General features: G+C 42.2%; 1 protein-coding gene and 1 non-coding gene across 4 annotated transcripts in view; one reads left to right on the plus strand and one right to left on the minus strand.

The window, feature by feature from the left end:
* LOC127395154 (nipped-B-like protein) overlaps window positions 1-20982 on the minus strand; it is a 176805-nt gene extending 155823 nt beyond the window's left edge. Inside the window, exon 1 of one of the 3 annotated variants that reach the window (XM_051641622.1) lies at window positions 20669-20981. The gene's annotated coding sequence lies outside the window, so the exon portion shown is untranslated. Of the gene's footprint in view, window positions 1-20668 lie in introns of all 3 variants that reach the window. The other 2 variants (XM_051641625.1, XM_051641623.1) reach the window with 2 other exon arrangements.
* TRNAK-CUU (transfer RNA lysine (anticodon CUU)) lies at window positions 12665-12737 on the plus strand. Its single transcript has one exon. It is a non-coding gene; the product is annotated as a tRNA-Lys (tRNA).
* Window positions 20983-25407: the final 4425 nt, after the last annotated feature.

Below are 25407 nucleotides of genomic sequence, written 5' to 3' on the forward strand. Positions count from 1 at the left end.
TCCTCCATACTAAACAGCTCCAGTTCCCTCAGACGCTCCTCATAAGACTTGTGTTCCAGACACTTCACCAACTCCATTGCCCTTCTCTGGACATGCTCCAGCACCTCAATGTCCTTCTTGTAGTGAGGGGCCCAAAAATGAACACAGGATTCAAGGTGCAGCCTCACCACTGCTGAGTACAGGGGGGAAATCACTGCCCTAATCCTTCTGGCCACACTATTTCTGATGCAGGCCAGGATGCTGTTGGCCTTCTTGGCCACCTGGGCACACTGCTGGCTCATGTTCAGCCAGCTGTCAAACAGCACTCCCAGGTCCTTTTCTGCTGGGCATCTTTCCAGCCACTCTTCCCCAAGCCTGTAGCGTTGCCTGGGGTTGTTGTGACCCAAGTGCAGGACCTGGCACTTGGCCTTGTTGAGCCTCATACAACTGGCCTCAGCCCATCGATTCAGCCTGTCCAGGTCCCTCTGCAGAGCCTTCCTACCCTCAAGCAGATCAACACTTGCTCCCAACATGGTGTCATCTGCAAACTTCCTGAGGGTGCCCTCAATCCCCCCATCCAGATCATTGATAAAGATATTAAAGAGGACTCGTCCCAACACTGAGCCCTGGGGAACACCACTGGTGACTGGCCATCAACTGGATTTAAATTAATTCACCACAACTCTTTGGGCCCAGCCAGCCAGCCAGTTTTTTACCCAGCAAAGAGTATGCCGGTCTAGGCCAGTTTCTCCAGGAGAATGCTGTGGGAAACAGTGTCACAAGCTTTACTAAGGTCCAGGTAGACAACATCGACAGCCTTTCCCTCATCCACTAAGTGGGTCACCTTGTCATAGAAGGAAAATTGGGTTTGTCAAGCAGGACCTGCCTTTCATGAACCCATGCTGACTGGGCCTGATCACCTGGATGTCCTGCACATGCTGTATAATGGCACTCAAGATGATCTGCTCCATAACCTTCCCCAGCACCGAGGTCAGGCTGACAGGCCTGTAGTTCCCCGGGTCTTCCTTCTGGCCCTTCTTGTCGATGGGGGGCACATTTGCCAGCCTTCGGTCTACTGGGACCTCCCCTGTTAGCCAGGACTGCTGGTAAATGATGGAAAGCAGCTTGGTGAGCACTTCTGCCAGCTCCCTCAGTACCCTTGGGTGGATCCCATCTGGCCTCATAGACTTGTGTGTATCTAAGTGGTGCAGCAGGTCACTGACCATCTCCTCTTGGACTATGGGGACTTCAAACTACTCCCTATCCCTGTCTTCCAGCTCAGGGGACTGGGTACCCAGTAAACAACTGGTCCTACTACTAAAGACTGAGGCAAAGCAGGTATTAAGTACCTCAGCCTCCTCCTCATCCCTGATCACTATGTTTCCCCCTGCATCCAATAACGGATAGAGGTTCTCCTTAGTCCTCCTTTTGTTGCTAATATATTTGTAGAAGGGTTTCTTGTTGTCTTTGACAGCTGCAGCCAGATTGATTTCTAGTTGGGCTTTGGTCCTGATTTTCTCCCTGCAGAGCCTCACATCATCTTTGTACTCATCCTGAGTGACCTGTCCCTTTTTCCAAAGGCCATAAACCCTCCTTTTTCTTCTGAGTAGCAGCCACATCTCTCTATTCAGTCAGGCCTGTCTTATTCCCCACCGGCTCATCTTTCGGCACAGGGGGACAGCCTCCTCCTGTGCCTTTAAGGCTTCCTTCTTGAAGAATGCCCAGCCTTCCTGGACTCCTTTGCCCTTCAGGACTGCCTCCCAAGGGACTCTGTCAACCAGTCTCTAAAACAGGTCCAAGTCTGCCCACTGGAAGTCCAAGGTGGCAGTTCTGCTGGCATTTGTCCTTACTTATCCAAGAATAGAGAACTCTATCATTTTGTGATTGCCATGCCCAAGATGGCCTCCAACAGTTGCATCCTCCACAAGCCCATCTCTGTTGACAAACAGCAGGTCCAGCAGGGCACCTTCCCTAGTAGGCTCCCTCACCAGCTGCATCAGGAAGTTATCCTCTACACACTCAAGGAACCTCTGAAACTGTTCCCTCTCTGCTGTATTATATTTCCAGCAGACATCTGGGAAGTTGTTTTCATGGAGAACTTCAAGGGCAAGCGATCGAGAGACTTCTCTCAGATGCCTATAGAATATTTATCCTGGTTGGGTGTTTTGTAACAGACTCACATCAAGATGTCTGCCTTTTTGGCCTTCCCCCTGATTCTTACCCATAAGCACTCAACCCTATTGTCACTATCATTACATTCTAGGCATTCATAACATTCCCTACCATACAGGGTGACCCCACCACCTCTCCTTCCTTGCCTATCCCTTCTGAAGACCTTGTAGCCATTGATTGCAGCACTCCAGTCATGCGAGTCGTCCCACCGCATTTCTGTGATGGTGATGATATTATCGTTTTCCTGCTGCACAATGGCTTCCAGCTCCTCCCGTTTGTTGCCCATGCCACCTGCGTTTTTGTAGACGCACTTCAGTTGGGCTGATGGCCCTGCCACCTTTTTGCAAGGAGAAATCCTAATGCCTACCTGTCTGTTCTCAGGCACATCCTTGGTACCTAAGAAATTCTTTAGTGTGAGGATAGTGAGACACTGGAACAGGTTGCCCAGGAAAGTTGTCAAAGCCCCATCCCTGGAAGCATTCAAGGGCAGGTTGGATGGGGCTCTGAGCAACCTGATCTAGTGGGAGGTGTCCCTGCCCATGCAGGGGGGTTGGAACTAGATGATCTTCTAGGTCCCTTACAACTCAAACCATTCTATGACTCTAACCCACCAGTAGTAACCCTTGCATCTTTGTTGCCACATGGATCTCCATTCCCTACCTCCGCTGAAATCACTGACTGGAAGACCACAATAGCATACCATCCCTCAAATATCTGTATGCTGCCCCCAGGCTTATTTCTAGCAAGTCCAGGTTTTTGCCCTTCCCCTTGCAACTCTAGTTTAAAGCTCTCTCAAGCAGCTCTTTGAGACGAGTGTACCCTGTCTGTTACCAGCAGGCCTGGTACAGCTTAGTTGCTGGCTGGGGTTAAACATCAACAGACGTTATGCACAGAAGTTTATATTAATGGATTTTTTGCTCTCCAGTTACTACATAGTCAAGCTTGTATTAAGTCAATTGTCAGTTTCATAGTAAAAGAAATTAGAAAATTCAGATATAAAGCTATACTTCATTGACTGCCATAATTTCCATAGATGGCCTTGATATAATCACTGCACCTATAGTATTTTTGTAAGCTTAAGGAAATTTAGATGTAGTAGTCCTGAAGACAGGAGGCTGTACAACCATGTGACCACATTCCTGTCATATGAACCTGATAAATAAAGCACAGTAGGTAGGGTGATGGATGAGAAGTGAAAAACTCAACTATAGGCATCTTTATCCTCCGTGTCTTGCATTCTCTAAATTCACATAAGGAAAACAGAATTTTGTTTCCTAAAGCAATTGTTCTGGTTTGGTGGGTTTTTTTGGTAGTGGGGGAAGGGCCCCAGGAGTGGCTCAGGTAAAAAGCTGACAAGCTCCCCCTGCTCCAAACCCAGCCAAGGAACCATTAGAGGGACAATAGATGCACCTCTGCGATTAACATACAAAAGAATCAACATAACACCTGAGCAAAGAGGCACTTGGGGGAGAAGAGCTGTGCTGGTGGTTGGTGAGGAAGAAGGGGAAGAAGGTGCCCTAGCAGAAGTTTCCCTGCAACCCATGGCAAGATGGCAGCTGTGCCCCTGCACTCGTGGAGGAACGTGGCGGAACAGTCCCTGGGGGCACCAGGAGGGGTGAACTTGGCCAGTGGACTTGGGTTTTGTGGCCAAAGGATTTGCTGCCTGTGGACTCTGACTGCGCAGCTTTGGAAGACCCCAGTGCTAGGGGAGTTGCCTGTTCCTGAATCAGCCCGTGACTCTGTGGGAAGCCCACAGCGGGGTGGGTTGGGGGCTGGTTCTTTGTTGTCGTGTTGGGCCCAAACCACAACATTATTGATGAGCCAGGCAGGAGAGAGACAAAGAACCACGACAGCAATATAAAAGAAACCCACATTAGCTCCAACATGACTGAACCTCCTCCAAAAGTCCTAGCCATGTCCTGTATCTTCTTAGTATATCTGCTCATTTAGCAAAATCTAAAATAATGCGTGATATAAAAGCTCTCTAAGGGTCTCTGAAGTGGACTGTGACAGGATCTAGAAAATAACAGCAAAAGAAGCACATGCAAGATCTGTAAGTGATCTAAGACCTACTATCTTACACATGCTAAGAAGAGAAATAATTCAATAGCCAGAACTTTAAGAACATTTATCAGATCAAAACACGGCATATAAGGCCCTTAGAAAACAAGAACAACAGAAAGCCACTGGTGAAAATCCCACTTTCTTCACCATTAATGCCTAAAGAGAAATTATTTATGCAGATCCTCTCTCCCAGTGAGTTGTCCATTAAGCTGAACAAGAAATTTTTTAAGAATGGTATGGGTTGGAAAGGACCGTAATGATCATCTAGTTCCAACCTCCCTGCATGGGCAGGGACACCTCTCACTAGACTAGGTTGCTCAAAGCCCCGTCCAACCTGCACCCTTGAACACTTCCAGGGATGGGGCAGCCACAACTCCCCTGGGCACCCTGGGCCAGTGTCTCACCACCCTCACACTAAAGAATTTCTTCCAAATATCTAATCTAAATCTCCTCTCTTTCACCTTGAAACCATTAGCCCTCGTCCTAACTGTGGGGCACGCGACACTAACACTAAAAGCCCTTGTAAAAATTCCCTCCCCAGATTTTCTGTAGGCCCCTTCAGGCACTGGAAGGGTGCTATGAGGTCTCCCCAGAGCCTTCTCTTCTCCAGGCTGAACAACCCCAACTCTCTCAGCCTGTCTTCATAGCAGAGGTGCTCCAGCTCTCGAGTTATCTTTGTGGCCCTCCTCTGGACTCCCTCATAGATCCATGTCCTTCCTGTGTTCGGGTTCCCCAGAACTGGACACGGTACTCCAGGTGAGGTCTCACAAGAACGGAGTACAGGGGGAGAATCACTTCCCTTGACGTGCTGGCCAAACTTCTTTTGATGCAGCCCAAGACACGGTTGACTTTCAGGGCTGTGAGAGCACACTGTCGGCTTATGTCAAGCTTCTCCTAAACCAACACCCCCAAGTCCTTCTCCTCAGGGCTGTTCTCAATCCATTCTCCACTCAACCTGTATTTGTGCTTGGGATTGCCTCAACCCAGGTGCAGGACCATGCACTCGGCCTTGATGAACTTCATGAGGTTGGCATGGGCCCACCTCTCAAGCCTGTCATGGTCCCTCTGATGACATCCCTCCCATCCAGTGTATCAATCCCACCACACAGCTTGGTGTCATCAGAAAACTTGCCAAGGATACACTCAATCCCACTGTCCATGTCTCCAACAAAGATGTTAAACAGCACTGGTCTCAGTACGGACCCTCGAGGAACACCCTTCGTCACAGGTCTCCATTTGGACATCAAGCCGCTGACCATAACTCTTAGTGTGACCATAGAATCACAGGGGTTGGAAGGGACCTCTGAAGTTCATCAAGTCCAACCCCCCTGCTGCAGCAGAAACACCTAGAGCACATCACACAGGAACACACCCAGATGGGTCTTGAAAGTCTCCGGAGAAGAAGAATCCACAACCTCTCTGGGCAGCCTGTTCCAGTGCTCCATCACCCTCACAGGAAAGAAGTTTTTCCTCATGCTGAGGTTTAACTTCCTGCATTGTAACTTGGTGCCGTTCACCCTCGTCCTATCACAGGGCACCACTGAAAAGAGTTTGGTCCATTCTTGACATTCACCCTTCAGATAATTACAGACATTATTAAGGTCCTGTCTCAGACTTCTCAAGACTAAACAGTCCCAGGTCTCTTAGCCTCTTCTCGTATGACAGTCCCTTAATCATCCTCATAGCCCTCCACTGGGGCTCTTTCCAGCATATCCCTGTCCCTCTTGAACTGGGGAGCCCAGAACTGGACACAATACTCCAGATGTGGTCTCACTAGGGCAGAGTAGAGCGGGAGAAGAACCTCCCTTGACCTGCTGGCCACACTGTTCTTAATACATCCCAATATACTATTGGCTCTCCTGGCCACAAGGGCACATTGCTGTCCCATGGATAACTTGTTGTCCACCAGGACCCCAAGGTCCTTCTCCATGGGGCTGCTTTCCAGCAGGTCAATCCCTAATGGTTCCCAACTGGTGCATGGTGCTTTTTCTCCCCAGGTGCAGGACTCTACACTTATTCTTGTTGAACCTCATTAGGGTCATCTTTGCCCAGCCTTCCAGTCTGTCTAGATCTCACTGAATAGCTACACAGACTTCAGGTGGATCAGCCAATCCTCCCAGCTTCATATCAGCAAACTTGCTGAGGATACACTCCATCCTCTCATCCAGGTCGTTGATGAAGATGTTGAATAAGACTGGACCCAGCACTGATCCCTGGGGAACACCACTAGTCACAGATCTCCAAATGGACTCTGCACTGTTGATCACAACCCTCTGGGCTCCATTGTTTAGCCTGTTCTCGATCCATCCCACTGTCCATTCTTCTAACTCACACTTCCTGAGCTTATCCACAAGGATGTTGTGGGAGACAGTGTCAAAATCCTTGCTAATGTTGAGGAAGACAACATCCACTGTTCTCCCTGCATCTATCCATTCTGTCACACCATCATAGACGACTATCAGATTAGTCAGACATGATTTCCCCTTGGTGAATCCATGCTGGCTACTCCTGATAACCTTTTCTTCCATGTGCTTAGAGATGACATCCAAAATAAGCTGCTCCATCATCCATTCCAGGGATGGAGGTGAGGCTGACTAGTCTGTAGTTACCCGGGTCCTGTTTCTTGCCCTTCTGGAAGACTGGAGTGACACTGGCTTTCCTCCAGTCCTCAGGCACCTCTCCCGTTTTCCAGGACTTTTCAAAGATGATGGAGAGCGGTCTAGCGATGACTTCTGCCAGCTCCTTCAGCACACATGGGTGCATCCCATTGGGGCCCATGGATTTGAAGATGTCCAGTTTCCTTAACTGATCTTTCACCCAGTCTTCTTCAATTAAGGTAGTCTTCCTCACTCCTGACTTCTTCTATGGTCTGGAAGGTTTGGGAATCTCGAGAGTCAGCCTTAGCGGTAAAGACCAAGGCAAAGAAGGCACCTCCACCTTCTTCGTGTCCTCCGTCACCAGGGCAACCACTTCATTCAGCAGTGGGCCCACATTTTCTCTGTTCTTCCTTTTGCCTCCAATGTACTTGAAGAAGCCTTTCTTGTTGTCCTTGACATCCCTTGCCAGTTTTAAGGAGGCCTTAACTTTCCTTGTTGCATCCCTACACCCTCTGACCACATTCTTGTATTCATCCCAAATGGTCAACCCCTTCTTCCATGATCTATAAATTTCTTTCTTCCTCTTAAGTTTGTTCAGAAGTTCCCTGCTCAACCATGCAGGTCTCCTGGCTCTCTTACTTGATTTCTTACTCTTTGGGACACTCCGATCTTGAACTTGGAGGAGGTGGTGCTTGAATATTAACCAACTCTCTTGGGCCCACTTTCCTTCCAGTACCCTATCCCATTTGATTTCTCCAAGCAGTTCCTTGAAAAGGCCAAAGTTAGCTCTTCTGAAATCCAGGTGTTACTCCACCCATCTCTCTCTTTCACATTCCCAGATAATCCTTAATTTTTCTTTTTCCTCCTCCTCTTTCAGCTCAGCCACTAGGCTGAGTAAATCATTCACCTGGTCACAGTGTACGCAGGTGTTCTCTCTGCTCTCCTCCAATAGGAGTGACAGGCTCAGGCATTCTGTGCAGCCAGAGACCTGGACAGCCGCATTCTTGAGAGGGACCTCTGTCTGGTTCGCCACTGTGTTCCTGGCAATGGCTTATGCTTGAGTGGATACCATGGCTAGGTCCTCTTCTGGGGGGCGATGACCACTAGCTGAGTTCTTACCTTGAGCCAAGAGGGGGCCTGCGCTCTGCTCTGCCCACCCTGTTTGCATGAACTACCGAGACATGCCCTGTTTGCCTACTCCTGTTCACCACGCTCTTGGTCACCTGCACTCCCTAGGGGCTGCTCTTGTACTTGAGGGGGTTAGGCTGTCCCCTCGTCCCCACCCACAGTGAGTCAGAGCTGCCACAAGTCAGAAGCTCACTCTTCCCACACAGAAGGTTCACACTAGTTCACATTATTGCTAATACTAAATACAAGAAAGCAAACAAAACAACACATTCATACATGCTAATCCATACTTCCCCAAAAGCCAAGGAAATAACAGGCATGTTGAAACAAAAGGTCCATACAGAGCTATCTGTTCTATTATACTAAAATTTCTAAGTTTTTAACATCTTCCAAGCAGCCAAAACATTTCCCAGGACCTATTTTAGTAACACAGTTTGAGTCAGTATTTATAAATAATCTGTATTTGTAATCGAACACTGCAATGCTGTAAAACAAACAATAAAATTATTGCAAATCAACAAACAAGTCTCCTCATAAAATCCTCAGAAATGAAAGTTTTCTCCCACAAACTTACCTAACTCACCCAAGCTGAAATATGTCTATTCATATTTTGCAAAGTGAGAAAGGGAGTAAAACCTTCCCATCTTGTTCACCTCACACACACTTGCAAAGCTCTCATTTGCTCATTTGTTATAATACACAAACCAGAAAAAGCCTCATTCATACTCCACCCAACCAACCTCTTCTGTCAGTCCTCCAACGTAAAACAGGACAAGAATTATTATTTTTTCCCCCAGAGAGGTCTTCCATTATGTGGCTTTTTCACTGCCTTATGAGAGTTAGCGATTAAATAGCCCATTTCAAAATTGGGGGGAGGGTGAGAAGGGGGAGAGATAAGTAAGCCTTTACTAAGGAAAAAAGGATTTTAAAAAAATCCTTAAGTAGAATATTAAAAATAACATCAAAAAGAAATCCAGAAATCTAAGTCTTACTGTAACAATGGCTTATTTTGATTTATTTGAACCTTCTTTCCAACTGAAGCATTCATATGGCCTTTCCAAGAAAGCGTATTCAAATTATATCACATATACAGGCTCTCGCTTACTAAAGCAAGGACATAATGAGATTGACAAAAATATGGCAAAAAATCTATATAGTAAAAGGAAAAAGTGCTATTAATATTGTTTCAAATACGTGATTGGTGAGAGGATAAATGCACTGCTACTACTTCACTATTAATATATGAAAAATATTTTTTCATTATTTATATAAATCACACCTTCCAATATGAGAAAGGTGGTCATCAATTAATGACTGAAACAACAAAAATGGCATTTTCCCATCTGTGAATTTTCTTTATTTGTATGAGTTGCAGATATAATTGTATTTATTAAATAAAAATCCACATGCATCCTATGAATACATCTCTTAATTCTAGACCAATATGCTAAAATAGAAGAGAAGCAAGTCTTAGGTCAGGGTCATGATTCCAAGTTATTGACCAAACTGCCAAGCTAACTATGTTATGGGCAGATGGAGAAGGCCCAAGAACTGCTCCATCAGTTCTCACAAGATCACACCAAGACAATCCACACCAAACTCTTCCATCTCTGCCTATATCCAACCTAGAGATGTTCTGCTTATCTTCTATGTACTTTATTCTCCAGACACTTCACTCCAAATGACTATTATCTTCTTTTCTTAAGGATCTAAAACTCACTATTGTGGAAGAGAGGGCTAATTAAAGCCTCAGAGAAATTGAGGGCTATAATACAAAGCTTTCTACTACAGAATTCAGATAGCACTATTGTCCCAGCTGTTGCTAAGGCAAAGGTGAACTGTGGCCCATGTGCTAGATACATGAATAGCCACAACTGACCATGCAGATAAATCAACTCAATAAATAAACTGAAGACTAGATTACTCAGTTGTGCTTAATGTTTTAATTTTGACAGAATTTACACAACTGCATGCTGAGCAATTTATTTTTGTAACTTGTTCAACTGCAACAGTTTACAATGAAGTATCCCTTTTTTCTAGCAGAAAGATGGATTTTAAAATGCAGATAAGTTATATTTGAAGTGTCACAGAGTTTTACATATGTTAAAAAAAGCAAACCCCCCCCGAAATAGGATTATCATCACTATATTTTCATTACTTAAAAATTAAACATTTAAAAATATCCTAAAATAAGTGTTATGCATTTCAGATCATCCTGTTATGAGAAAAATACAGTTACAGCTGTTTGCTAACCATCATTCACTGATTAATGAAAATTACTATGTACAAAGTAAGATGTGAAGCACAGTAACTGCAAGGGAAAAATAAGGCTGATCTTTGCAGTCTTGCCTGGAATGCAGGTGATATATACCCATCTTTTAGAGAAGTAGTTCAGTCTTTCTAGTGTAAAACATTAACATTATTTCACAAGTCACAGGTTCATTTTGGAGAAGATTCTCAGTTCTCTGCAGCTTTTCTATTGTAGGAGGAATAGAATCAATACGCTTTTTTCCCAAATTGCAAATTACTTCAGCATGAAGTAGACTCAGAGACTATACATCTTTATGGGAATATTCTGGCAATACAGAAGCATTAAAAATGAAGCATGATACCCTTCTAGCTTTGTTCACATGCCATGTAAACAGGGACCAGAAGCAGCTGAAATGGATCAGGCCTCAATTACCTGTTCCTCAGGGGTCAGTGCTGGGTCCAGTCTTGTTCAACATATCCATTAATGATCTGGATGAGGGGACAGAGTGTATCCTCAGCAAGTTCGCTGATGACACAAAACTAGGAGGGGTGGTTGACACTCCAGAGGGCTGTGCTGCCATCTAGCATGACCTGGACAGGCTGGAGCAGGGCAGAGAGGAACCTAATGAGGTTTAACGAGGTCAAGGGTGGGGTCCTGCACCTGGGGAGGAAGAACTCCATGCACCAATATAGGTTAGGGGCTGACCTGCTGGAGGAGGTCTCCTGAGGAGAAGGATCTTGGAGTCCTGGTAGACAGTAAGTTAACCATGAGCCAGCAATGTGCCCTTGTGGTCAAGAGGGCCAATGGAATCCTGGGGTGCATAAGGAAGAGTGTGGTCAGCAGGGGGAGTTCTCCTCCCCCTCTACTCTGCCCTGGTGAGACCACATCTGGGCACATACTGCATCCAATTGTGGGCTCCCCGGTTCAAGCAAGACAAGGAGCTACTGGTGAGAGTCCAACGGAGGGCCACAAAGATGATTAGGGGACTGGAGCCTCTCCTTATGAGGAAAGGTTGTGAGACCTGGGTTTGTTTAACCTGGAGAAAAGAAGGGGATTTTATTGATGCTTATAAATATCTAAAGGGTGGATGTAAGGAGGATGGGGCCCAGCAACAGGACAAGGGGCAATGAGCACAAGCTGGAACACAGGAAAATCCATCTGAATATGAGGAAAAACTTCTTAACTGTGAGGGCAACAGAGCACTGGAACAAGCTGCCCAGAGAGGTTGTGGAGTCTCCTTCTCTGGTGGGCAATCTGCTCTAGGTGATCCTGCTCTAGCAGGGGGGCTGGACTAGATGATTGCCAGAGGTCCCTTCCATCCCGGACCATTCTATGATACCTTAAACTTGCATCAAGACTGACACACACACTCAAGTAGTAATAAGGAGTAACTAGTTCTCAGTTTCCTGTCTTTTTTCATTTGATGCTGAGCCACCTACATGAACAGGGACACTATATTTTGCTAGCTATTCACTCAGGCTTTCAACCTACTGAGTTCCTGTCCTGTTTTCCAGTAATGTAATATCTAACTCACGCCAACCTCTGTAATAAAACATAACTGAGAGGAGAGCAGATAAGTAGCAGCAACAAGGAAGAGATCTGTTCGGGTGACAAGCTGTTTACCTCCTCAATAAAAACAATAATTTAAACTCTTCACATTAAACTCACAGGACAAGATCCAGGGGCACATCTCAATTCATAATCCCGTTTTCTCTCTAACAGTTGCCATGGGGACACCATCAATTAGAGCTTGCGAAATCACAAGTGGCCTTCCCAGTTGTCCTGGTTTGAGCCAGGATGAAGCCAATTTTCCTTTTACTGATTTTTTTTTCCTTCAGTGAGCTTTCTTTTAACTAGCAACAGTGTGTTCTTCTAAAGCTGATAAGACAGTGGAATGTTTTTCTAACTGCTGGGTCTTCAAGGTCACACCTTCACTCTGCCAGCTCAGACACTACGGGGAGATCTGTGACCTCCCCATAGGAGGCTGAGTTAGACAGACAGCAAAATTGGCCAGAGATATTCCATTCCATATATCTACGTAAGCTCAGAGATCACAGAAGACAACTTCCTTCCTGCTTCTTCTTCTTCCCTTCTCTCCCGTCCATGGCCGGCGTCCGGGGAGGACTCCATCCATCCAGCACCGTCAACCCTTAGGCTCGAGCTCTCCTGACCCTCATCACTCTCTGCTTTCTCCAGCAGCAGCTCCGGGATTTCTCGGAACTGTTCCAGCTCAGGGGAGTGTGGTGGGAGTTGCTGGCGAGAGGCTCTTGCAGATATCTGAACATATCTGTATATAATTGTATATACTTTCTTATATCATTAGTGTTTAATTAAAGCTGTGTAGTTTAGTTTTCAATCCAGCCAAGTCTCTCTCTTTTTCTCTCTCTCCTTCCCTACCTGAGTGGGAGGGGATCGAGAGCATTGTTGTTGGACCTGAGTCAAACGGTGACAACAATTTATTGCCACGTTGGGCACCTGGCTAGCTCAGTCGGTAGAGCATGGGACTCTTAATCCCAGGGTTGTGGGTTCGAGCCCCATGTTCGGCGCCAATAAAAATTAAATAAGGAGCAATCACCCAGCATTGAAGATTTCAGCCCAAATGACTGAAGTTTAGCAAAGTCAGAAGGAAAATCAATGCCTTTCAATAATGAGTGTCAAGAAACTGAGAGCAGTCCCTACCAGCCTCACGTATACAAAATAAACAGGGAGCAACATGCATTCTTAATGTTGACTAGCAACTCTGTTAAACAATGTTTCAATTGCTTATAACTGCCAAATTTTAATAGGATACACTGAAGCTTTTCTATGTTACAGGTTATGCCATGAAGAACCAATCATCACTGAGAATGCTAGTCGAAGAAAATTCATTTCCTATTATTAAAAATAAAATAAAAAAGAAAACCTAGCATCCACTGTAGTAAAAAGCAATCATATGTCCTTAGTTTGAACTAGGAATTAAACAAATTATCAGGCAGATTTTTAATTTTCCCTTCAGAAAACAAAAACAAAGCTATACTTATTTTAGATCTCCACAAAGCAATGTCCTTGAGTTCTCACCACAGTCTTATTAAAGTCTTATCAAAATTTTCCCAGCTTTTAGACTGCAAAAAACAGCTTATTTTCTCTACAGGTGCTAGGGTAGCTGCTGTACACAGCAACCAAGAAGGACTCTCTAAATTTCTCCACATCATTAATATCCAGAAAGCATATCTGAAGAAAAAGAGGAAGCAACATATCTGAATATAAAATAACATACAAGACAGTGGGATAGTCTCTATTTAAACCTAAGACCAGAAAACAAAATTTCAGAGACAAAATATTTGTAACCTCATCCTTTCTAAGTACCTGGTCAACATAGAGGAGAGTTTGTTAGCTCAAACATAAGAGATAGGGGTTGTGCTATCATAGACACATTTACATTCAAGGAACTTAATAAATTACATTATAAAAAAAAAAAAAAGGTTAAAACTATAAAACCAAGCATTAAAGTATTAAGAAATGTCAGAACTATGGTTGCTTACACCTATAATTCAGTGCCTTGTGCATTATAATAGTCATTAATTAAATGATCATATATTGGTTTTGTTATTCACAGGATCCCTGCCTCATATATGGTACATTACATATGTCATGAAACAAATCAGTTACACAGTAAAAGGAGATGCCTTCTATGGGACGTTACTTTTTTTTTTTTTCCTAAAGAATTTGAATAGAACATAGTTAATAAATCAACTACATTTTAAAAAAAAAAAAGTTTCCCACACCATCCAAGAGATCTTTTGCTGGAAACTGCCAGTTTGTAAAAAATTCTACCTGTTCCATAATAAACCCACAGCCCTTGGGTCATGCCTAGAACATATGATTAGAGCATAAAAAACCATATGGGGGAGAAAAAGCTCAAGAACTTATCTACCTGATACAGATCAGGCATTTGAACCTGGACTTCCTACATCCCAAAAGCAATATTCTAGCTAGGAACATGCTTATTACACCTCTGAACAGCCTTGCTTTCCTAATAGAGCCCTACAGCAGCTGGACAACAGACTGACATCACAATTAAATGGTCTGACCACTAGGCTTCAACCAGCTTATATCAACTGCAACCTTACAGCCAATAACCAATGCTTAGGATACTCTCCAGGTTTGCTAGTTCCCACTGGAAGTTAACAGAGTAATATTTTGAATCTCTGTCTCCAATGTTGCGGGCAAGTCATTGAATTACTTGCAGGATTTGGGTTACTATCTAGTTGTTGTCTCTGTTCTTCCTGATAAACTTTCAGAGATTTTGGTTTCTTCACATTACGGAGGATGATTCTTTTTAATTTTTCAGGACTGGAAATTTATTCTTGTCCAGCTCTTAGCATGTTCAAGACAGCTGAAACTGAACAGATGTTCAAAGCCATCAGCAAAAACCCATTCTATACTTCTTAGGAATCCACCATGAGAAACAATGAGCCTGATATGTTGAAATGAAGGGCACTCACAAACACAAAGTCAGAGAAAACAACATAATGAGCTTCCCAAGTGCTGTCAAGTAATCCTAAAAATGTCAAGAATAAAGCATGTCAAATTACACAAGATTTATAAGCAATTTTCAATATCAGTATTTGACTCAAGTTTCAGTCTTCCATCTGTAAAATGCAAACAATATTTTACAGATTTGCAAAAAACCTCTAATGTTTGTGAAGATACATATTTTAAGATAACTCCTACAAATTAATAGAAAGATTCATTAAATATTTGGATGGTATACAGCAGGTAGGCAAGGCAGTAGACTGCACACTGAATGACAAACAAAAACAAATATATAAAATAGGTTATAACAGTATACCAGTTAGCTGGCATTTCCCATGCACTGTATGAGGCACTGAATTGGAGCCATGAGGGTAAGGGGGAAATACAGTAATGTAGTTAAAGGCCCAGTGTATGGAGAAGTGGGCTGGATTATGTTTGTTTCTGCAATCTTAGTCTGCTGTTTCCTTATCCAAGTCCCTTACTTTGCAGCCTATCATTTTTTAACACTGTTACTGTAAAATACATTGCATGTCTACACATATGCACTCCTGCAAGAAACAAAGTTCTTCAAATCAAGCCACAGCAATAATCTGAAAAATGAAAATATCTACCTATATAAAGAATCTACCCATATAAAGAATTTATATTTATACTGGAACAGGCTGCCCAGAGAGGTTGTGGAGTCTCCTTCTCTGGAGACATTCCAAACCCGCCTGGACACGTTCTGTGTGATGTGCTCTAGGTGATCCTGCTCTGGCAGGGGGGTTGGACTGGGTGATCGTTCAAGGTCCCTTCCAACCCCTAAGATTCTGTGATTCTGTAATTTTGAGATCTCCAATTCAAAAACCATTTTGAACCAACTGATACACATACTAAAAGCAATAAACTTTTCTAGAAATGTTTTCCTGAGTTAGAGTTTAATATGAAAAATGTTCTTCAATGTTGTTTTTTTTAGTTGTGTGAACCAAAGTCACCTTTAAGTACAGTATCAACAGCTGTGTTCAATTTGACTGGAATTCCTTTTAGTTTCTACATACAGTTGGGCCAAAATAAATAAATAAATAAATCCTTTCTCCCCTTTTGCTAGTGAGATTTTTCCATAGTGAACAGTTGGGGCAGGAAGCAAGACACAAATCGTAGGTCCTGCACAATCTCCTCACTCATGGGGTGCAGCAAATGTCAATATAAAGCACTTCTCACACATACTTTGGGGGTCAGGATCAGCTACTATGAACTATGCATGTAGCACTAAAAAAATAAGAGCAGAAATATAAATTAATTATATTAAAGGTTTTTCAAATACAAATATTTTACAACTGTAATTTCAAAAGGCCTTCTTTTTTTGATAATTAAAAAGGACCATTATTATACAGGGTTATTAGTCATAATACACACGTATCACTGATTTTGAGCATTTCCTTGTAGTTGCAACTGAGTGCTTGTTACTGCTGATGATTCAAAATCAGAAGCTAGCCTAACCTGTACTACTTCTAATAAAGTCATATGAAAGGCAAGATTAAAAATAAACAGCATCATAGAATCATTAAGGTTGGAAAAGACCTCCAAGATCAGAGTCCAACCATCAACCCAAAAATAAACACCAAAAAAACCAAAACTTGGCCACTAGTGCATGCCCTGAAGTGCCACCTCCTCCCCAGGCAGGCTGTTCCAGTGCCTGTCCACTCTTTCAGCATAGAAATTCTTCCTAATATCCAATCAAAATCTCCCCTGCTGCAACTTCAGGCCATTTCCTCTGGTCCTGTCATTATTTACTTGGGAGAAGAGGCCAACACCCACCTCCCTACAACCTCCTTTCAGGCAGTTGTAGAAGGCAATGAGGTCTCTCCCCTCAGCATCCTCTTCTTCAGACAAAACAATCCCAATTCTCTCAGCCGCTTCTCATAAGACTTGTGCTCCAGACCCTTCACCAGCTTGGTTGCCCTTCTCTGAACACACTCCAGCACCTCAAAGACTTTCTTGTAGTGAGGGGCTCAAAACTGAACACAGTATTCAAGGTGCAGTCTCATCAGTTCCAGGATCATATTGAAATGGACAGATTTCTCAAGTAATAAATATTTCTAGTGATGCATTTAGTGAGACTAAATAGCTGTATGATCCACCACACACCTACCAGACACTAAATTCTAATGTTATCACAATTAATATCTCATAGAATCATAGACTGGTTTGGGTAGAAAAGAACCTTAAAGATCATCTACTTCCAACCCCCCTGTATGGGCAGGGACACCTCCCAGTAGACCAGGTTGCTCATGCAACCTGCCCTTGAACACTTCCAGGGATGGGGCTTTCACAACTTCCCTGGGCAACCTGTTCCAGTGTCTCACCACCCTCACACTATAGAATTTCTTCCTAATGTCTAACCTAAATCTCCCCTCTTCCAGTTTTAATCCATTTCCCCCTGTCCTCTCACTACAAGCTCTTGTAAAAAAACCCTCCCCAGCTTTCCTGGAGCCCTTTCAGGTACTAGAAGGCAGCTATGAGGTCTCCCCCGGAGCCTTTTCTTCTCCAGGCTGAATAGCCCTCCTCTGGACTCACTCCAGGAGCTCCATTAAGTATGCTCATAATTGCTATCAAAAAGTCTACACTGATGAATATTATGTACTCCTCTAGAATAATTCCTAGAAAGCATAACTTTCTGAATTTGAAGACTTAATTTATTTCCTTTGTCTATAAATTCAGAATATATATTTTTGTTTAGTAGCAGTTATCCACTAACTTTGCATTTCTTGTGCAATAGCTATGAAGTAAATGTTAATTTAAATTTCATATCATGACTCAAACACTTTGTAATATAATACATGCATAAAAGTACAACACTTGCCACTGAACACACAGAAAAACTGCAATAGGAAACTTGTTATACTAATTCCTGGATCAAATCAAGTCACTCTATTTTTCATCTAGTATCCTTCAAAACATAGTTTATTTATATTATAGACGAATACATACATGAAACATTTATGATTAAGGCTGTATTACCTTAATCATCATACAAACATAACAAAAAAAGTAATTTCCTTGGGTTGATTCTGCAAGAAGAGTCATATGAACATTAATATACATGGAGTCTCAAACATGCAATGAAGTTGCACTGGGGTACATGTACTCCTAAGTAGAACCAGGATCTACATATGGTTTCAGTGATATATTTTTGCTTTTCTGATCCTGTTCTATTTCTCCTCAAAATTGTAACATTTGAAATGTAAAAAATAAAATTTGCAGTGGTGTGTTTTTTAAAAAAAGCATAAAAACAGCCTTAAAAGATAGCAAAATGCTAAAAAAAATAAAATCTATACACAGGAAACAAACTCAAAATGTACAAGGTAGTTAAAAGCATAAAAGATAACAAGAATATTTTTTTTCCTCTTTCAGTTAAAATAATTTTTACAACTAATACCTTGAAAATAATATTTTTTTATTTCTTTAACATGAATAAAATAACTATATCCTCCTTAAGCAGCTAGCTCTTGTGATAAACAGTGGACCAGTATAAACTCCTAACATTAGGAAAAAAAGGAGTCCTGCTTCCCACACACACATGCACTCCTAAATGTGCTAAAAACACCATGTAAACCAAAAATAAGTAATCTTATAAACATTTCCACATTAAGTATTTCTGTATGCTAAATATATTTTTCTGATATAAAGAAATTTACAACTACATAAACTGATTGTCCAGCTAATTCAGTATTAACCACATATGGCTCAAAAGAACAAAACAAACTCATTACAAATAGGCAGCATCTTAAATACACCTCTTTTTCATACCAGAAAAGTGTATGCTTTCTGATTGGAAAAAAAAAAAAAAACAAGCAGCAACAACCAAAAAAAAAAAAAAAAAAAAAACCCACAAAACACAACCACAGACCGTGTCTTAAACACAACCCTGGCAAGATATATTTGACAGGAACTACATAACTACAGTAGCTCATTTTTTGCTCTTAATTGGTGTATTTAAAGCAAACCTCCTTACATTAAAAACAAGCGTTGTTTGAAACAGACAACAAAAGAAACGCTAGCACTCATGTCGCTTCCTGATGATGAAAACTACCCAAGAACTTCAACTACTTCTGCACAGTCCTTTATTTCCTGTAAAGCAGAGTTACATTCGGCCTCTGTGCATACTAGGAAGCAAAAGAACACAGCAATTCAGCTACACACAGAGATAGGGACAATTAGAGACAACTAGTGGCTCCCTCTGCAATTCAAAAAGTTTAAAAATAAAAAGCTGTTTTTTCGAAGTGTAAATGGTTCCTCTCCACGAACGTAGGCCTGAGGCTCTATGGCAAACAGTGTATAACAGGACCAGGCAGCACAAAGACAGGAATGGAAGATTGGAGGGACAGAGGCCAGGATTGGGGCTCAGCAGTATCTTCAGGCTTTTTAAAATTCAAACTTCTCCCTGACCAATACAAATAACGAACACACTACTGACTACTACACGGATTTACAACATTAAAAATATGCCTTCAACATGACAGATATATTAATTTCACCCTTTTAAACATGTATCAGGGCACTCAGAGACACAATAGCAGTTTACAAGCCTCTAAACACAATGTACCAGAAAGTTACTTCATTAGATGTATTAACCACTTATTATTACAACAGATCTGCCTGAACAACTAATACAAATTATGTAATGTTGATACTTGTTTGCCATTGACAAATTACCTTTCTATATGAAAGATGAAACTTGCTATCTTAAAATTTTCCTCAATTCTGTAATTTCTGTAGGAGTATTTTCATTAGTTTACAGGGTGTTTGCTTTAAATCTACCTCAATTTTTTTATAACACTCAACTCTACCACACAGTAAGTCCAAGATTTACTTTACTGCAAATTAGCTACCATTTATAAATAAAGATCTGACGATCAACCATCATTTGCAAAACATTTGACCCGATAAAATGACACCTAATTACATATTCAAACATCATGGACACAGCCACTAACAACCTCAGGATCTCAAAGTGATATGGACTGACAAGAAAGGATGACATTTTTTAAGGGTTCCTTACTTTTCACATAATTAAATTTACTCTTGATTCTCAAGTAGGGCAAGATCTCATCTTCACCTTGGCCCCCAAAATGTCATAAACGTAGCACACATGACCCCTCTACCGTTTTCTGTTTGTTAAGAGTATAAAATAGTATTTCGTCTGAATTTAGTATATATTCCTGTAACATATACAGCACATGAACATTGAGGTTGTGTGGAGTACATGACACAATATGCTTGTCTACCTGGGTCTGCAGGTGTCCACGCTGTGCCCATCATCCCACAAACACTATTTTATGCTGTAAATATTACTGATTAACACACTAATCAATCGCTATATTCTTTAAAGATTAAACCTCTGCACATTCTAAATCCATGTGCATTCAAACTTCTGAATGTTCAGAACGGAGTTGGCTAGAAAGAGAAGGTAACAGCAAAGACAACTAGTATTTTTGTTTCTGGGTATTTACATTCTCTCTCATCCCCTATTCCTCCACTTACTCCTTCAGAGGGCTATCTGCGCTGCGACCTTTCTTCCTTGCCCTGGTGAAGCTGTAAATATGGCAAAAGGGTCAGTGCACATTTGCGGCTAATCGTATTGTTTCCTCCTGCTGCTCCTCTCTGAGTTGAGGCCTGTCACTGAGAAGCCGCTTCGCCTTTCTAATCCCCGATCTGGAGTAAAGGCGCTGGCCGGCGGGCCTGCGCTCTCCACCGGGCCTGGGCCTCTCGGCAGCCCGAGTGGAACCAATCTCCTCCACCAAACCCGAGCGAGCAGGAAGAGGGGCTGCGAAATAAACACCTCTGGTTGCCACTTATTCCCTTCTACCCCAGATAACAGCTAATCCCCTCTGCTCCCAGCAGCGCTAGGCCGCCTGGGGTGGGAGGCCTGTCCCGCTGCTGGAGAGGGCAGGGAGGAGAAGGGGAGACGAGGGGGTATTACCTGAGTAAATCGGCGTCCGAATCCAACGAGAATCCGAGAGAGGGGGAGAGAAATTCTACCCCCTCCCTCCTCAAAGGAGCTGCTGCTGCTGCTGCTAGGCCGCCGCGGAGCAGGAGGAAGAGGAGGGGAGATAATATAACAACAATAATCCGGGCCGGGAGGGGGGCTGGCTCCTCTTCCGCCTCCTCCTCAGTGCAGCGAACATGTAGAGCTGGGAGGTGAGAGGCCGAAACAAATCCCTTCCCCCTAAGCCTGCTTCACAACATCAACTGATGAGTCGGTTCCGAGACACACTCCAGACGGGGCGGGAGGAGAGGCGGGATGGGGGGGAGAGAGGCGGGATGGGGGGGGGGGGGGGGGGGGGGGGACGGCGGCAGCAGCAGCTACCAAGGTGCCACCGCCGCTCCCTCTGTATATGCGAGTGCAGGAGGGTGGGGGAGGTGGCAACCTAGGCACAGTGAGTCGATACTGGGCGGGGGAAGAAGAGGAGGGAAGGAAAGGAAAAGATCGGATCCTGTGTGTGTCTCTCGCTCCCTCTCAGAACAAAATGCCGACCGGAAGTGCAGCTGCAGGAATGACTCCCTCCACCGGCGCCAAATACCAACAGCCTCCCCCTTCCCTCCGCTACCACCCTTTCACTTGCTCAACTAGCTTCACTTCCGCCGCCGCCACTGCGCTGCTTTACACCGCTCCGTTTACAGTTCTGCTGCAGCTAGAGTGGCACTTCCGCCATGCCTCGCCTGGCACCGCGGGCCCAACTGAATCTCCACTGCTTCTCTCCCCTTACTCACCCTTTCAGCTACTGCCTTTTTCTCTCCCCTTCTGGTGTGCGGGATAAAAACCGGAGTTTTCGCTTAGGCCTGCGCTGAAAGGAAGGCAGACAGTGATTTGCGATGAAGTAACCGTTGAAAAAAACACATGTTTTGGGGTTTATTTTTGCCATCCTTGAGGATGGCGGGGAGAAGGACTGCAAAATGCCAACTCTCAGGAGGCAGATTTAAAAAGGTGTCTTAAAATGAACCCACAAAGCTGGTAGTCCGTCCCCCGCCCCAGCGGGTAAGAAGATGCCTCAGACACGGGACACTTACTGGAGTTACTCTTAGCGCTCATGTCCGTCTCTGTGGGTGTAGACCGTGTCGCAGGAACTGAAACACCCGAAGCGGAAAGATTGCCGAGGCGAGGAATTTCCAGGTGGACGTACCGAACTGGAGTGGCTTTTTAAAACAACCTTTTTGAACGAACATGGGGAAAAATGCTGATGTTCATATGAAGGACCCTTTGCTGGAGGCTGATGCTCCCCACCGCCACCAGATCTACTGAAAATATTTTATTTTTTTTAATATTTTAATTGTGGGTTGTGAAAGAGTGTTTGGTGAAAGAGAATGTCCTAGTCTGAAAGATTTTCTGGTTTTCCTCTGTACAGGTAAAACGGTGAATAATCATAGAACAGGATAATGGCATGTATATCTGATTAATTAGCTATGTCTTTTCCTACAGCCATACCGTTGGATAATGTAAGACACAACGCCTCTTTGACTACTTTGTTTCTGTTGGAATTTTTCTATGAGAACGTCACTGGACCATTTTATATCTTTAAAATCCTGTTCAACTAAAATAATTGGTAGAAATGGCTATTTTGTCTGAGTACTATGATGTTATTTATTACCTGCACAAGAAAACAACTAATTTAAGTCATTAGTTGTTTTAGAAGGTGGTATTGTAACACACATGAAGAAATTAGGACTTTTTTCATTAAGAAACATTAAATACTTAAATATTTTTTATTCCATTAGACATTGCTGTAATCCACTTCTTTTAAAAGGAAAGTGCAGTTTCTTCAGATGCATTCAGACAAGTGATTCTTTGTATTCTTTTTGTCTTCATAGGTCCACTCACAACAATTTATTGTGGAATAAAGGCTCACTGTGTTCCTAAAAAATATTTTAGTATTCATGGGGTTAATCTCATTATGCCTGAAATGCCCAGAAAAGGGATAAAAACAAGTATTTCAGAATACTACCAGAAAGCATATCAAAAGATACTTTACACTTTATTTCCGTTCTAGACCTTAGTCGGGGGTGGAGGTGTTCCTAATCTGTATGGGAGGAGCTACGCAGTCAAGCAACCATGACTGTGGCACACTAAAGAGCGTATACTGCACTGAACAAAGCTGGTGGCAGTGCAAAGGAAAGCAAAGCTCTCTGAATTCCCCTGACAAATCCATGCCTATCCACATCCTGAAAATGAACTGTAAATTTCAGGGTAAAGCTTAAGAACCTAATCCTGCTCCCTTTGCCGTCAAGGGAGAATGTGTCTTTTGCCCGAAACAAACAAATTTAAACTATTTGCATAGTAAGTTGTTCTGAGCCTAATTTTTTGTTCTTCAAAGAGAACAAATAATTCAGTATTTTTAGTGTAACTTTAAAAGGCAGGAATCTTCATGCAAACAGTACTGTTTAAAAAATGTATTTCTCAAGCAATTTCCAAAAAAAATGTTAAGTTGTAGATACCTTTCTTGCTGCTGTTTACAACTGTGTACTGAGATAAAAAGCTTTCTAGTTATATAGTATGCATGTGTACACTGTTGAAAATAGTGAAGAGACCTCTTTGCCCTTTTCATTCTGATGTTAACTTCCCTGATGGCTACATGTTATTTTTCAGCTTCATAAATTATGGACAGCATGTAATATTACAGTAAAAGCACACCTGACAATGTTTTCTTAGAGGTTGCTTGTTGTAATTTGATTTTTTTTTCCATAGAATGAATGAAAAATGTATTGTGCTTTTCCATTTTTGTCTCTTTAAGGGCTAGTATTTAAGTTGTTAATGGGATGCACAAACTTTATTATATTATTCTGTTAGTAAGTTATAGGTAGTATTTCTGGGCAGAATTTTTTAATAAATGTGTGTCAGTAAAATAAATTTTAAAAAAACATTTTGATGGTATATGTTCTTTTAAAAAATACTTGAAAGGAACTCAACTCATTATCTGAATGTAATATAGTCATGCAATCATATAGCTATCATCCTAAATTTAAGTATTTAAATTATTGGGAATCTGGTGTTAAGGCTACACTACAACAGCAAATAGGAAGAATGTAATGATGAATGCTGTATGACAAGTATGATAAAGTTTGTTCTTTGTAGTGACTTTAGTTCAAACGAGCAAATAATAGCTCTGTGTAATTAATTAACTGGGGAATATTCATTGTGAGAAATAAGCAACCTAAATATTAGATGAGGCCTTCAGTGGTACAGGTAAAATAAAAAGTCAAGGAAGCCTGCAGATTGAGGAGTAAAATATTTGTATAGGTGCTTGCTCTAAATTTACAACTTGATGATGAATACTGATATTTTATTTCTGTCAATCCAGATAGAGATGGAGGGTTTTTTTTCTTATTTGAATCATTTAGCATAATTTACCAACAAGAATCTCATATGGAATCAAATAAATTTTTTCTAAGTGACAAACTTGCACTATCTCTACCATGTTAGAGATGTGCTTCTGTTTGTATGAAGAAGGGATATGAATTCTATGGTGGATATATCTTTTAAAATGTATACTTGTAAATAACAGTTCTCTATGGAGGAAAAATTATAGAAGACAAAGCTGTAGTATTTTCATTTGAATGTTAGTTTTTTATTATGCAAGGCACTAGGGATTCTAAACAAAGTTAAAATACAGACAATGTAAAATATGTAATTTAGACTATAAAATATATATAACAATCAAATACATTATCTAACAGAAAAAGAGGTCAGTGATAGATTATTCTGCTGGACAAGTAGACTGTCCCAGTATTGCTATATTAGAGCAGTATGAACAGACCTAATAACAGCTGTTTTTGTAGGGAAGAAAAATGATCAGTTATACATTATCTTTGAAAGAAATCTGAAATCTGGATAAAGGTGCTCTTTAGGATCTTTTCTGTGGATTCCCTATTGGTGAGATTCAGAAAGGAAGCAGGTACCATTCCTGCTATAACTTCCTGAACTTCCCACAAATTTAATTTTATTTTTTTTCTTTAATCTGAGCCTCATATCCTCTCAAAAGTCTTGTTTTGGACAGGCACTGGGAAAGCAACTTACTGCCATGTTTTATAATAGAGCTATAGAAATGCATGTCAGTTACATAACAAATCCTGTGCATTTTCATACAAGAGCTGTGAGGGCCACTATGGATTATTTTGAAAGATAAATATAAAAACATTCAGGCTTTTTTTTTTCCTTTTTTTTTTTCCTTTTTTTTCCCCCATTTTTTAAGATGTAAAGGTAAATCAATACAGCTTCATGGGCCAGCAAGTTAACGTGGACATTCATCTTCTGGCAAAGAACAGAAATTAAAATTTGGCCTGATGGACTGTGGAATTCAGTGCAAGTTGAAAGCCACACTTGTATGAATTAAAGACATCTCAGAATATCATATAATGCTTAAAATGTGTTACTGCTCTCTTTTTAATGAACTTGACAGTAAAAATAATCTTTAAGGCAGAGTTATTATTTAGATAATCCTGTATGTTAAAAGAGCTTATTTGGCTTCACAGACTATTAGGGGTTGGAAGGGACCTCTAGCGATCATTGAGTCCAATGCCCCTGCCAGAGCAGGACCACCTAGGGCAGGTCACACAGAAACACGTCCAGATGGGTCCTGAAAGTCTTCAGAGAAGGAGACTCTGCAACCGCTCTGGGCAGCCTGTCCCAGTGCTCCGTAATCCTTACAGTCAAGTTTTTCCTCATGT

Source organism: Apus apus, chromosome W (assembly GCF_020740795.1).
Source record: "Apus apus isolate bApuApu2 chromosome W, bApuApu2.pri.cur, whole genome shotgun sequence".
Lineage (NCBI taxonomy): Eukaryota > Metazoa > Chordata > Aves > Apodiformes > Apodidae > Apus > Apus apus.